Here is a 17,117-nt window from a genome sequence, read left to right on the forward strand (position 1 = left end):
ATTTTTTTATACTCGGAAAGAAATTGTTGCTACATGGGAGAATCAACACGATGTTTGGCAATTCAGCACTTATTATTTGGCGATATTAGCGATCTGACACTCGTTGTTTGGCAATATTGGCGATTTAACACTCGTTATTCGGCAAAGTTTCTAAATTAGCATACGTAATTCGGCAGACGTAATTTTTTTCATGAAAAATCGGGATTTGCGCAATGACGATTGACTGCAGTGATTTCTGCTGCTTCCAGTGGCGACTGTTTTTTGAAAACGAAAACTGACTCGCATTTGCGCTTCAAAGCTGAAAGACCATTGCAAACCATCTTCAATTGCACGATCACGGATATTATCGGGGTTTCGCAATGGAAAGCTGCCGATAATTCAAATAAGGTAATAGTTTAAATACAGTGGAACTCTCTCTTCTCGGAAAGAATCGTTTCACGGCAAGCAGGAACAAAAAATTTTTGCCGTCTTTTCTGAAATTCCAGGCATACTGAAGCAAAATTCGCTATTTGGCGCAGAAAAATACGAAATTACACTATTGGAGCAGGATGGCGCAAGATGTTAATTTTTGAGCTGAGTTCCTACCCTTGTAATCATAAGTTTTCTTGACAATGATTTTTTGAACTCGCTTGGATTACTATACAGACTGTTTAAAATTGTTTGCAAAGAGGATATCTCTGCAACGATTAACTTCCAAGATATAATTGTAACAAAGTCTCAAAATTTGTTTGAGGGTCCTCATACGTATAAAAATAATAAAAATAACTTTTTATACAGTACCCGCGAGCCAAAAGTGCAAATGATTGAAAATAAAATCCCGCTCTATGTAGTCATTTGCAAAAAAGTGCGAATTTATAAATGCGATATTTATCGGCGTATTAAATGTTTATAATCATTATGTTTTGGCAACTTATCGCTGCGTTGACAAGTTTTCATCGGCTCGAAAGTTGTCAATTTCATGGACTGTACACAAGTAGAATGAGCTGTGAATCATTTGATTTTTTTATTCACATTAAAAAGCAGTTACATTTTTTAGAACTATTTTTGACAATTACAGAATTATTACAACTTTTCATTAACACACACAATTTACGTTTCAGAATTCATGAATCACATCCTAATGTATAGGCGATAGATGTTGAAAAGTCAAATATCTTCGTTAATATTGCATTTAAAAATATGAATTTGTTTTGTAAATGACCTCTCAAAGCCGCATTTATAGTTCATTAATTGGAAGTTTTATTACACACAGGGTCTACATAAAAAGTCAGATTTTACATATTAAGAATTTATGTATACGAACAATTTAGACCCATTCGTATATATTATAAATTAAAATGATAGGATTTATGCAAACTATTTTATGAGTGCATGTATACAACCCCCCCCCCTCCGCCTCCCGGAAATTTAGGATTTTGAGTAACCACGTCATTCAAAAACTTTTTGTACCGAAAACTCGGGTAATTTTTCCCAGATGTGAGAAAAAAAGTTTCTCTCGCGGTGTAAAACATACTTAATCGATCGTTTGGGGTGCTTTAGTCTTCAAGGCATTTGCTTTACATGCAAATGAGATGACCTGCGGTTTGGGAGCGTTCCTTGATAAGTCATATCGACAATAAGCCGGCTTTTTGACGAGATTCACTATCAAGACAAATTTGAAGACCTCACTTTTATTTGTGCAGCCTTTTTGAAAACCGGTCAAGTCCCATCAGTTGTTATTATTCTTATTAGTAGATATAATGAAGATTATAAAGCAATTGAATAGAGAGAGTTTTAGTTTTGTACATTAACGGACCATTTTTGTTTTAGTTGGCAATGTCACCCCAGGTTTCACAGAGGATTTGGGAGTCCTTTTTTCCTCTTTTGATTGTTATTTTGTATATAGTAACATCTTGAAAGGCGTAAAAGGCTGAAATCTTATAGCGTAGATATGAATTGAAACTATTCAACAGTTTGAAAAAAAAATTATTTCAAACACGAGATGCACGCTTTATAAAAACCAGAAAATAGCTCGACTTTATTCATGATTCCTTCCAGAGCGGACTCATGAACTCTTTGTGGGAACCATTCAACCTGTAACTTTTATTGCCTCAACTTGTATGTTTTCCTTTCGATTCCGGATTGTTTTCTTCAACTCTTTCAATATTAGATTTAACGTAGTTTCTAAAGATATTACTGTACGTGCTTGGAGCTGTGGACTACATCAAGTTGTTTTCTGTGTATATTATCTTATATTGCAGTGAAACCATCAGCTCAATCGAATTTTTTTCGTATTTTTCCTTCGTTCTCTTCCAAATTACAATTTGAAATTCCTTTTTTTCTAACAAAGCTCACATCGTTATAATCAACAATGAATTTTTAATGTATATAATTCACCTAATTTTCAAGTGCGCAATTTTTAGCTGTGCAAACAATTTGGTGCAGGCTGTATTTCTCACATACTAGGAAATATGAAGAATGTACAGTAAATTTTAGTGGAAAATGTATCGTGTGTAAGTACCTTTAACTATTCATTTTTTTGATCACATATTCTTGAATTTATGCTGCTAATGAATATCAAGAATACTTATCCAGTTCTTTTTGTAAGATTGAAATTAAGTTAAAGACAAATTTCAGATTACTTTAATTATTTTTCAATGATTCTTCACAGATATATATTTTTTTGAAATGCAAGTTCTTTCGTAAATATTGATTTTTGTTACGTTTTGATAGGTTATAAGATAAGTTACATTAACTCTGTATAATTTCAGAAACATCTGAGTTAATAGTATCTTTACTTTATCCCTTAATGCAACGTAAAGTAGACTCTCTTTGGTAAAAGCCAATGAAAAACGATATATTCAAACATTCGACTTTCGGAATCAAATGTCAGAGGCGTATTCTGTACTCAGAACACTTTTGCTAAAATATTATAATAACCATTTGCAAAATTTTGGATGAAGATTTCTGAGGATTTAAAAGAAAAGAAAATTATGAACTTGATTGATCGTATTTGATTTTTATGGTGAACATTGGATAAAACAGAAGAAATATGAGCAATATACGGTCAAACACTCGGTTATATATAACGATATCGAAGATTTCGCGAAATTTCACCGTTACAAACGAGGTGTCGTTACAACCAAGGCTGACGTTTCCAAGACCTTTTCTTTGACGAAAGATATAATTAGATGAAATCGGATAATATGCACGAATATTTTATTTCATTATGGTTATGGTCACCATATTTGATCTAGAAAAATACGGTAAATTGGGATAATCCATACGGGACGTCACCGATTCACACCAAACCGACATTTGGTGGGTGTGAAACACATTGCTTATAAGCAACCCTTGGCGAGAAATACAGTGCTACAGCAAGTCTGTTAAAATGTATTTCACGGTAAAAATTAAATTTGCGAACAGGTAAGATGAACATTTATAATAATATTCGTCACAACAAAATTTACAAACTATGCAAATTACCTTCATTCCTGATTCTTGTTCTAAATTATAGAAATTGAAAGGATTCTTCGTCTAAAAAACGACATTTTTATAAAAAGCCGGAAAGGGGGGAAAATATTTGATTATTTCGTATAGGAGCCATGCAAATGAGCATGTCGGAGCGTCACCCATGTAATACATCTTTGTTTTCAATTAGTCATGAATAGAACAACAGCCGAACATTTTCTCTACATGATCAGCTGTAATCATGGAAATTTCTTGGAAAAACGTCATTGAAACGGAAAAAAGTGACGGAAAAATTTGTCGTTATATTCAAATTTGTTCAAGCAAATTCAAGCAAAACGCATTAAAATTATTCTCTACGAGAATCAATTTGAAGAACCGCCAATTATTGAGTTGGGCTAATTATAGCTGAGGTGTCGTTACAACCGAGTTCATTATAATCGAGTTTGTCTTTTGGACAATCATGGTACTTTTATCAAGAAACTACTATCAAAGATACTATTAATGCACAAATAGATTTTAATGCATACTTTTATCTTTTTCTTGTGCATCGAATATCGAAATCTTGAATACCTCCAACTCTTCATGAAATTTTATAAATTTTTCATGAAATTTCCATTAAAGGATTTCATGAAATTTCCATTAAAGGATTTCATGAAATTTCCATTAAAGGATTTCATGAAATTTCCATTAAAGGATTTCCTGAAATTTCCATTAAAGGATTTCATGAAATTTCCATTAAAGGATTTCATGAAATTTCCATTAAAGGATTTCATGAAATTTCCATTAAAGGATTTCATAAAATTTTTATATTCATTCCATGAAAATCCCTTGAGTTGTAACTAGACATTTATTCATTGACGGCTTAAAGTATTTTTATCAATTAACGCTATTCATTGGAATTGTATCAGAATCGTTTGGCATAAATTTATTCACTGAGAATTATAATTTTCTACATCAGTGCCATTAATATCCTTTCACGTTGAAAGCATCTGAATATTATGTTTTTTAAAATTTATTTTATAAAAATTGAATATAAAACTCTATTTTTATTTATGAAAATTGTTAAAACACTTTCCATAGAATTCGAAACCGTGAAGTCGCTTCTAATCAATAACGCAATTAGTGGAAAAAAATTTCGAAAATGTATAACTATCAGTTCATTTTAGATTTTTTTCGTCTTAAATACAAATAAATACAAATACAGAGGCTACATCAGGCAAAAATCCCACCAACGTGGCTGAAAAGAGAACTGCATCAAAAATATGTACCTCAAATACAACTAAAATACAGCAACAAAAATAAGGACAATCATCAGGGTAGGTAGCGGGTCCCTGGTTCTCTCCATATGAACGTGCGGCGAGAATCGGTGCTTAGGCTGAACCGGGACTCATCCGTGAAGAAAACGGTCGCCCATTGATCCATACTCCAATCTCTATGCTCTCTGCACCATGATAAACGGATTTTCCTGTCCGTAGAAGTGAGCGGGACGCAAACAGCAGGTCTTCTCGCAAACAACCCTCTCTCATGAAGTCTTTTGGAAACAGTCACCCTTGATACACGGGTTCCTGTGGCTGCAGACAAGTCACGAGAGAGTTGAGAAGCTGTAGCACTCCTGTTACGCATCGCTATAATCGACAAATGGCGATCTTCTCTGGCCGTCGTGGCTCTTGGACGACCTTGCCCAGGCTTTCTCTCGATGGATCCGGTATCCTGGAACTGTTTCCATAAGTTACACACGACGCTGGGCGTTAAATTGAACTCTCTACAAATCTGGACTTGAGATTGGCCTGCTTCTAGCCTCCCCACAATTCGCTACTTCATTCCATCATCTAAACGTTGGTGGTCACTCATTTTTACTGTTACAATTTGAAATTAACCGATTGCTGCAAAATAACGCCAAGAAATTCGCCGAGGTGTGCTAGCGAATAAAATGCGTCTTAACTTACGCGCGCTTATAAAGTCTGTTTCTCTACTGGCTCCGCCTACCACTTACGTATTTGACGTACAAGATTTTCATTTTTGTCTAGAAGCAGTGGTTTTACATTCAGTTCAGTTCTCTTCATGAAATTCGATAAAATATGCAAATTCTCTTAATTTATTTCACCAGTGAATATCAGTGTATATATGCGTGTGGGCTCCTCACAGAGAAAAAAATCATCATCGATTTTCTAAATATTTATTACGTGCACAAACATAAAATGTAATAACGATACAATGACAGTCATGGGAAAACGTGGTTTTTCCCGTCACTGTATCCCGACAACTACCTGTTGCTATATCTTACTGGTCAAAGCTTTTCGAAAAATCCATAACTTTTAGGAATGCAGAAACCACAAACAGATACGAACTAGGAAGAGTGGTGCGATTTGGATTCAAAACAAAACATGGTAATTGTCTTAAGGGTAATAGACTATGTCCAAAAAGCAAAAATAAAGAACATACTGTGTTAGTAGCACTGGGTTATAGCAGGCATTCGACTGCATATGAAGAGGATTATTACACAAAATGATAACTAGCGGATATATCCTCCGATTATCATGAAGTTCTTAAATTCATATTTCACAGATCAAAGTTTATTGTAGTGATCACGAAAATAGTGATCCCCATGATTAAGGCGATTCAAATGAAAATGGGTCTGGCCCTCTACATAATTGATTCACGGTCACGGGACTACTATATCTTAATCTTATTCATTTTCATGAGTGCTGCAGCGCCATCTACTGATTTAAAAAACTGTAAATGAAAATTCTATATGTATAAAACACAAAAATTTGTACCATAAATGTTTTGAAAAAAAAAATTACATTACTTTTATATTCATGAGTAAACGTTTGAGCAACGCTTTGTTTAAAATGTATTTAAATTAATTTTTGTGAAATTTTTTTGAATAATATAAAAATTTTCAGATACTCAAAAAGTCTAATGAAAGAAAGAGAGAGAGAGCCATAATATTTTTATGAAATTGTTTAAAAGGAAATTCGGTTTTTTACGACTTTCTAAAAATGAAATTTTAGGAAATTGTGATTTTTGATCTGGATTTTTTTTCCCATGACTATAAACAGAAATCAATTTCATAAAAAAAGAAAAAATAATACATTTTTTTCCTAAAATTTTTTTGTGACATAGTACATAAGGTTTACCAAAACCAATATTTCAAATTAAATTAAATTAATTAATTCATATAAATTTGAAATTTACATTAACTGTGAAAAAAAAACTAAATTAATATTAATTTTGTTTTCAAACTTCTAAAATATGTTATTCAAGTAACGGGCTGTCATTTATAAAAAGAATTAGCAATTCGGTCACGAGATTTATGGTAATTCATACTTTGTCAATTTATCGATATATTCACACTATTAGCATTGAAGAATCATTGATATATTACGCTCTTGTGTAAACGTTTTTGTCGTTCTCAAATGAAACCAACAAACCTTTCCGTCTGATAGTTTATTGGGCAATGGTTTATTTACTCTTCCATAGTTGATTATACATGTAGTACGTACGGAATAATTATGATCGAGCTATGAATAATGGATTAACATCAGAGAGGGAATGTATAAAATTCACGATGAAATACATTTTTTCCCTTAAAATGTTTATCACTATGCATTAAGAAATGATTAAGCCAATTAACGCAACTGAAATATCATTTTCTCGTTTTTGTATTAGCATTTTCTCACTTGCGTAAAGTTATTTACAAAGAACTGCGAATTATTGAAGGAAACAAAAAAAATGTATATATTCAAGTCACTTTTAAAAGCGTAAAATTATTTTACGCATAATAATTACCAAGCGTAATTATTAATAATTTTTAATTAATAAATAAAGTTATTTTACTAATAATTAGAATGAAAAAATGTTGTTCACTGTTGAAAACTTTCAAATACGTAATAATAAAAAAAATATGGTAACTTGTAGGCTTGAAAATCTCATTTACTTTCGGAATTAAATAAATGTTTTTAATCAGGTTAAAAACGAAAACATTTTTTTTGTTCCAATTATTGATATTTAATCTACAAAAATAATTATGAGTAACAAATTTTCTTATAATTTTTGCATAAAAATCAACTAAAGACTTTTTTCATTCAAAACCTTTTATTCCTATAATTTAAAATTTAAAATACATTTCAATATTGGATATTTAATATTTGTGTGTGTTAAAAGTAAATTATATTTATATCCTTTGTCTATAATTACATTAACCATTTCCAGGAAAAAATAAGATTGAGGTGATGAAAAATGTTTTGCTTCGTTCCTTTGAATTTAAGATTGAATTTTATAAATTAATTAAAAAAAGTTAATTAAATTTATACTCGTATATATTTTTCAATGAATTTATAAAACTAGTTTCGTTTTATTTAAAAATACTTTCTATGTGAATTTATGAAGTTTTACTTGAAGAAACTGTATACTTGGTAATAATAATTTCTTTCCATTAAAGCAATCTTCGGCGGTCCACAGAAAAGTGAAAAAAAATAGAGAAAAATTACATTTACCGTAGTCTTGTTTGTTTTGAGATCAGAAAAACATCAATATGTTTTTCAAAATCAGCAAATTACTTATTGCTGTATGAAATAAAAACTCCGTAATTAAAAAAATGTTAAATTGAACCTATTTATTAGAAATTCTAATTAAAAACCCAGGGCTTTTATTACATTTATTAAAAAACAAGAGGTTCATTTATGAAAATACCGAATAAATGCGTTTATAAATAGCCATTAAAAGTGAAAACTTTTTTTCATGGTGATAAAAGAAGAAATATTCAAACGTTCCAGAACAGAAATTCCATCCACAAAGAGTTTTGAACATCAGAAACCTTTGTATAGATACCCTCTGAATGAAATATTTTAACGTAGACGCACCTGACTAATAATTTGACCATTTTTGTCGCTCCACGGTGATTTTCTGGAGCTAAACTCCAGTTTCTTTATTTAGAAATTACGAGCAGTTTGAATAGAACTGTCTAATGTGTATTACAAATTGCAATACTTTTTTTTTAATGTACGCCACGTTTCACAGTAAGCATCTTCAACCTGTCGTTCGCGAACACCACGGTGCTCCCTGAAGCATCCGCAGTGCTCGATACCAGTGTCTGATTTCGTGTTCGCGAGAACTTGATCACCGTCCCGGTTAAACACTTTGCACAAATTGCATTCAAAAATTAGAATCATCCCGATTCCATGCATTCAGTATGTCAAATTACCGAAAGGTGCTCTTCTTTTGATGATGAATACAGGCAGTGCTCGAGACGAAAAAAAGTTTGAAGACCTCTGTTTTATAAGAGGTCTCTCTCTGGAGAGATTCTCTTGGTTTCGGCCGAAGAACCGTGAATGTGTCTAGTTGAAATCGACTGAACATGAACTGAAGAAAGGGATTTTTTTTTTACCTTAACATGCCTCGACTATAGGAATCTAGTTGCGGAAGAAAAATGAATGAATAATCCGAAAGAAGCGTTGCACCTACATGTGTCTGACCTCCTACATAGTCTTGCAGGTTGATAACAATAACTTATGGGGGGGGGGGAATGAGTCTGATACAACCTTTGCTTCAAAATATGAAAGAAAAATTTTTTCAACAAAAAAAAAATTGATAACTTAAACCAAAGTCTTTTCACTCATGTTATGATAGTGGTCCGTTCTGTAGCTTTTCCCTTAGCAAAAATGATAACAATTCCTAGACCAGAAATCCATTGACGGAAAATTCGCTACTGGGGAAGCTCATCTACTAACAATTTACCGGCTACAATTGGATATGAGTCAGTGAGCCAGCAGGCGAGCGAGGAATGGCGGAGTGAGTTAATCAGTAAATGAGACAATAGTTTGTGAGTGAGTAACAAAGTGGTTTGTTGGTGAGTAAGCAAACTAGTGAGTGAGCGAAATAGAGATAGAGCTAGTGACCTAGTGAGTGAGCGAGTGACAGAGTGAGGAACATAGAGTAAGTGGCCCAGTGAGTGATTGTCCTGATGAGCAACCCAGTGGTAGACTGAGTGGATCTAGTGAGTGAACGAGTGACAGAATGAGTGACCCAGTGAGTAAGTGCGTGACCTCGTGATTGAGTGCGCGACAGAGTGAGCCGACCTAGTTAGTGAGCGAATGACAGAGTGAGCCGACCAAGTGATTGAGTGTAAAACAGAGTGAGCAACCTAGTGTGCTGATGATGGAATGAGTGACCTCGCGAGTATGTGACAGACCCAGATGGTCCCCAGATCATCCCAAGATGGTCTTTCTGGTCGGTCAGCGGTCATGTCTGTCTGTGAGAGACCCAGGGAGCACGTGAGTGTCCTAGGGAGTAAGTGATATAATGAGCGACGCAGTGAGTGAGTGAGTGATGTAATGAGAGACTTAGTGAGTGAGTGAACGAGAGTGAGCTCTAGTGACAGGCTGGTTTCACTCATTCATTCACTCATGTCGAACTGATGTGGGTGAATTTTCCCAGCGATGAATTTCATGGTGGTGGATTGTTGTCAATGAATTGCTGGCATAAAATTTTCCAGACAAGCAACACCCGCACATTGTCCGTTGTAACTTTCATTCGCATTTGTTGACTTTAGCGGCCCCTTGGTGTGCGTGCATTTGCAAAGTTATTTTATGACCACCCTGTACATAAATCCGTCATTTTCCTCTAAGATCTAAAAAAAAAGTTTCAAAGTAACTCACTCTATCATTTCTCAATGAACGTATAATTTTATTAATACTAGCGGCTTTTCTTCCAAATACCAATTTCGTATTGATTTTTCTTCCTCGATGCTCTTCAAAATGTCACTTTCTTGCGAATTTTTCACTTTTGAATCACCTCAATATCTGGTTAAAGTGTAAACAGTTCGGAGACAAGAAGCCGAAGAAACCGAAACCAAAAGTTAAAAAATGCGATGTGCGCATAAGTTGCTCTCATAAACGGTGATTTTTTTTGTTAAAAAAGTTCAAATCTTTGTTGATAGGGAGCGCTGCATAGAAGCTAATCGATGGAAGTAAGCAAATAAGAGTCCCATAAAATTCAGGCGTGTACGATTATAACAGTTAATTTCTGAATTTTTCTGTTACTGGCGCTTGCATAAGCTTTTCATTCTGATGTTGACATTGATGGATAAAGTACTATTGGTGAAATTGTTATACCTCAGCCACGAATCGCAGGATGAAGCTTTACAAACATTTCGGAAACAGAGGAGTTTGAAGAAAGGTTCAAGTCCAAGCACTCCGGACGGACTGGTTTCCCTTGCCCTCTATCGACAAAAATATGACTTCATGGCAAATAATCTCCTTTGTGAGAATAACTTTTTCTGAAACCCCATTCGAATATGCCAACTTCTTCAATTTTTATGAATTTCCGAACTACGTATTTACGGGTTCGTGGAATACCCTGTATTTTCCCTTAATAATTTATTTAAATGCTTCAAAACGTTCCATTCCGGTACAAATAGATTCGACTGTGTTTCTTTTTTGCCAACAATTCCCAATCCGTGCATGCAATACTATATTAATTATATATTCTATTTCCAATCTTAGACATTTTCTTGCAAAAATGTAAATATTTACATATTTATTGCAGGCTTGACGGAACAACAGTTAAGTAAGTCATTACCGATTCGTTGTTTCAGAGAAATATCTTAATCGATATATTACTCGTCAACGGAATATTTTCTTGCATCGCACGGAAAAACAGACGTATTTTACAAATAAGTGGGAAGATAAATATTCCCATATAAATAATGATATTACCATAAGTATTTCTACAAATTCGTACGTGAGATTCAAAGTTTTCTTCCGATATCTTAGTCGTGACGTAAAATCGATCAGTGAATATGAAATGGAATATATATTCACACCATTTAAAATAATTCAGATAACGTATTCGTATAGAAAGACGGCTGAATAAGAGAAATTCTTGACTAACTGATGAATAATGAATCGAAAAATCACACGTGTTTGAATATCTTTTTTTCCTGAATTTAAATTAATTTTAAAATACGTAGAGAATATTCGATGAACCCCGGAGATTAAAGTGTCAGTTCTGTAAGTTGATTAGTCTTTACCTACGTCTATGTGCTTTCCGAGTCAGCTTATTGAAAACTAAAAATTTATGTAGAAGACATGGACTCGTGTTTTTCTGTGCTCGTTTTTGTGCATGTAGGGGAAATCTGTTGTTCCTTGACCATAGTAAGCCTTGAAGCACTTCAAATAGTCTCGGCAGTATTGCTTCCTAGCTGATGGAAGGCAAGAGATTAGAAATACGTAACCTTACAACTGAACGTGGTTTCCGTTCTTTGTCTATGGCATTGACAGAAATTTTGTAAATAGTCATATGAAGTAGAAAAATTGTGTTCTTGTGTTTGCTTTATTTCTTTTCAACGTTTCAAGTTAATGAACTATATTTAGTAATTATAATCTATGCATTCTCCTGATAAATCGTACTAAGTGCTCAATCATATCAAGCGTCATTGAAAAAAAAAAGTAGTTGATGTTTTTCACAAATAACAGAGCTTCGTGTACCTTGGAACAAAAAAGATCGTTTACTTTGGAACTGTATAAAACTTGAAATTTTCATAGTTTTCCTTGGAACACACTTTTTTCCAATACTTCTTTTTTTGCTTTTAAATACAATTTATATTTTAAATTTTGATTCTATACTTTTCCCTTTTAAAAACTTCAGTTATACACATTTCTTCTCTTTTATTCACCTTCGGTTATTTCCTAGTCAAATCTGTTGGAAAAATCATAAACTAGTAATCAGTGTAGTAATGCGTTCGATAAAAACTTTTACCAAATGAATTTCCTTAGGAGGAGAGTTGAGGAAATATTTTATTGTTTATCACTGCCACATGCATCAAATTTTGACATCACGAATGTTGAATCTCTAATGCAACCACCTACCATCAAAGGAACTGACAGAACTAAAGATTTAAACCGATTTCATTTTCCTTTCTACAAGTATAATGTAGAATAATAATGCATTTCATCTATTTAACACGTTACTACCTTCATTATTGTTACTTTTGCTTATATATATTGATAATCACATTTGTGTCATTATTTTGATATTTTTTTATTTCAACATGATTTATATTAAAAAAATATACTCACCAGTTTATCAAGTAATAATTGCATTTTTTTGTCTTCATAATTTTACCCTGTTTCAAGGTACAACTGTGCATGCTTCAATGTACAAGGACCCTTGTTGTACCTTGGAAAAAATTTTGCCTTTTCAAAAATCAATGTTTCATGATTACAGTAAGAAAAGAAGGTCATTTTTAAAATTTATGCGGTTTCATACAGTATACAGTTACTAAAAATGAATTTAGTGTATTTTACGGTAAAAATACGCAGAATAAAAATTGAATAATAATGTGCCAAGGTGTAAGTTTTTCCTTGCAATAATTATGTAAAGCATGCCTGGATAGGGTGTTTTTATATAGGTTATTTAGTTTTTACATAATTACATAAAATATATTTTTTTGATCATTTTTGTCGCATCAAGGTAGTTTTTTTTCGCACTCAACGGTTAATTTGACCGGGCCTACAATTTATTGCCGATTCCGAACGACAGCGTTCGACATTTATGCCGAATATCTTTATTATATATTGTTATCGACATATTATGTCTTATTTTGTATATTCACCGAGATATGTACGTATTAATAATAACGAACTGTAGTATCACCCTTGTTTTGAATTGAATAAAATCGGAATGATTTTTCTTCGTACTCTAGAAAATATAGGATGAGATGACGACCTTTTGAATAAAAACATAATTTTTGTCATTATATTTTCAGTGGAAATTTAGAAGATATCGTAATTGTCTTTGCAATTTTCTTTCACCAACAATCTATTAAATCTATCTATAATCAGGATTTCATTCTGATCTCTCATATATAAATGAATTTAGGAACAGTATATAGACTATGTGTATATATAACAGTATATAAACTATATATTTACAGTATATAGACTATATATTTACAGTATATAGACTATGATTGTTTTTTTGAAGTGGAAATTTTTCACACAATCATTCGAAAAATTCAATGAAGAAATAAAGTTGTGTCTATAACAGAATTAAATATGTGGGCAAAACGCTTTTTACTTCTCCTCTCTAATTAATCCTGTTCCCACCCTCACTTTTCTCCAATTTTTGAATTCAAATATTTCTGCGAATATTGCAATTAGAACAGTGGAATATTTTTGTCGGCTTCAGAAGAGATACGACAACACCTTTTTTGTTTAGTTTTTAAGCACAGGGTGTCCGTATATAAAATTATATTTTTAGTTTCAATAACTATACTAGAAATATGAATGACTTATCTGTGGTCCACACGTTATTTTGATACTTTTTCGTTTTATCTAATTAGAAGCATGCTTTTTTTTTAGGATCAACGGTTCGCCAGTAATCTGCGGTGCGCGCTGTTAGATATTCACCCTGTTTAATAATTTACTCGTGTAGGTTTATGTATTGGTGATAAACTTGACTGAAACAATGGACTATTATTTTGGAATGTTGATATCCTGGAAAGAGCGAGGATATCGACCATAATACTCTTCCTATAATTTTACCAAAATTGGTTTCATCTCGGGAGAGAACATAATATTTACTTGGAACAATACATTTTTTTGCGGATGTTTCGATCGTTACTGAGGCGAAAACGTTTCTTAATTATCAGAATATAACGAACATTTCAAATTCTCGTTGAACTGCGGAAGAGTAATACGAGCCTTCACTATACAAAGAGAGTCTTGACAAAGAGCGAAGATGTCTAAAAAAAATATTTTTGTGTAAACTGATTATAGCTAGTTTGACGCTCGTTATATTCATGTAATCGTACGCGCATTCACATCTTAGCAATTGTTTACATAGACATTTTTCGTAAGATGGTCAGATTCTTCTTCTTGCGCAATCCAATTTCTGTATCGGTGCTGCATTTTTTTTTTCAATTTGATGTCATGATAAGAGTTTACTTGTTTACCTCCGTCTTAATGTATAATAATACTAGGAATGCTAATTATCTCCATTATCCGAGTTTAAATTATTTATGATGAAGAATATTTATGATATTTTGAACTATATTATAATTTTTATTTCTATGATGCACACCAATGTAAATTTTATGCATCAAAGTATTGAAAACTGTTTTTTTGACACAAAATCACTTTTTTGTAAGGCCCTGACGCGGAAACAAAAATATATTAACTCGTATTTCGACGCATAAAATTTATACTGTTGTGCAGCATATAAGTGAACAATACATAGTATGGTACCCCATATTGTTCATTTTTTTTCTGCGAACCGGTTTAAAACCTACAACCAATTTTTATCGAAGAATTAAAGCACGCACTTCCATTTTCATTCGATAGGTGGCAACAAAGAAATCAACTAGTATTTCTGCGCATAAGATTTACAGTACTTTGCAGCATGAAAATGAACAAAAGTGATATGATACAGCATATTAGTTATTTCCATGCTACACACCGGTTTAAATCAACAATCGATTTTTTTTGTTGAAAAATTAATAGTAAATGGTTTTGGTTATATTTGATAGGTGGCAGCAGAAGCCTTAGGAGAATACGTCTCCGTTTTTTAAGCAACATTTATGCGCATTTATCTTATAAACAAAAATATCGGAACGGGTAAGCGAATAGATTTTGAACTCATTCATGAATGGCCAAGGCAACATAATTTATCCCTTTGACACTCTTTGATCTTCTGGCGAAATCTTTGGCAAACGCATTTCATTCGCAAATCAGTGCTCTGAAGATACCGAGAAAGCCAAAGGGACCCTTAATAAAATATATCGACGAAAATGTAATTATGAGAATTGAGAGAGTGTGAAGGACTCTCCTACGGCTCCCTGATAAACAAAATGTGGTTCAAGGTTCCATTTTTGCCTTGGACATCCCATTGTTTACTTGGCCTCAACGCTGTTGCTGTAATATTAGTCACTGCAATAACTTCTACTGGATTTCGCTATTTTGTTTATACTGTTGACACAGCTGAAAAGTTTCTGTTTCCTTTTACATGAATAGAAATTCTGAAAGCAACCCTCTCACCATGATAGTGGCTTTGAGAATTTGGCGAAATGTTTGGCCCGCTCCGGCAGGAATTCCCACGGGCAGGTGGCTCGGGCCAGGTTTGAGGAACACTGGGGTACATCAAACAACAACAAACAGAAACATTTTTCACAGTGTCTATTTAGATTACATTTAATTGAGCGTTATTTAAAAAAAAAAATGCAATTGGCCGGCCATTTCGCGTATTGGCTGAAAGTTGTAGCCAGAGTCCACTTTTTAGAAATGACTAGTGGCTTTTTTCCGCATTCACCGGAAATTCGCGCAGAGGCTGGAGATACCTGGCGAAAATGCGATAAGCTGATGTAAGATGGGTTGGTAGGCGGTACATCTTTCGATTCTGGTTTGTTGTGCGATTCAAAAAGTTTACTATGTTGCAACAAATGATGATAACATACAGAGAATAAATAATAGAATGAATATCACATGCCTTTTTTCTTCTGAGATAGGTTGCTTACTCTATGTCTGCTGGCCAAAGCCCAAAAACAAGAAAAGATCGCACAGTGGCTTTTCAATTTATAGCGATATTGACCAATAAACGAAATGACTGGCCAGTTCGAAAAATGGCCCATTTCGGGTTTTTGGCCGTAACTCATTTACAAACATCAATAACTAATCGCATTAGCATGAGCAAAATAATTTCAAAGTTATATTTTTACTCAAATATTGGAAATTCCTGTGAATACTCATTTCTTTTCACTCCTGTATCAGCAGCAGCGCGTAAGTCAGAAAAGTCCCAAGAGAGCTGAGGATCATCTCTCTCTTGAAGATGAAAAGTCCACAACCCGTGAAATGGACATCGTCTTCGATCAAAATCTCTCTCATCAGCGATACAGTCCCGTGTTTCGAGCTGTAAATGTCCAGGAGGGTAGAGTATTTCCTCTCCATGACGAAACGTGCTTTTCTAATCACCGTCGAAACTTCGGAGGTACATATAATGATAATCACGTGCCAAACCACAGTGGACGTTAGCTGAAGAGCCTGCAGAAGTATTCGCCAATCGAAACCCATAATTCTTACGTATTTTATGTAAATGAACAAGTGAAGAAATATGTAGAGAAATTTCTTCATCATAATGCAGAGTAGAGGCAGAGAGAATGCTTCTGTAAGTTTTTTGGTGCTCGAATGTACGTTCTTATATGCATCGATAATATCATGAATGTAAGTTATGTCCGATGAGTGGACCTTATCAATCGAACTACATATTTCTTTCATTATTTGACAAATTTGAATACAAGTAACGCACAAGAAGAAATAATAAATTCCTGGGAAAATGATAGTCACTCCTATGAAACTGATCAAATTAACCGCCTGTACTGATCGAATTATAATCAGGTTTTTTGTGATGTTTCCTAAAATATTTGTCTCACTCTTTCTTTCTAAGAGGTACCGCGGCATCATGAATGAAAATATGTATATGATCAAGGAGTATCCAAAAAACAGAAAAATAAATCCTCTTACTATTGATGATCGAAGAATTCTGCCATTAGGTCGGATCCTACAAGACGCATACCTGAATTTAGAAACAGCAGACGCTGTGCGTTTTGAAGCGTATCTTGCTGAATGCCATAATATCATGATGCTTATGTATTTTGGGGTAGAAAATAGCAA

Source organism: Pholcus phalangioides, unplaced genomic scaffold (assembly GCF_987345545.1).
Source record: "Pholcus phalangioides strain wild (caught in Gottingen) unplaced genomic scaffold, Ppha-v1.0 ptg000015l_1, whole genome shotgun sequence".
NCBI lineage: Eukaryota > Metazoa > Arthropoda > Arachnida > Araneae > Pholcidae > Pholcus > Pholcus phalangioides.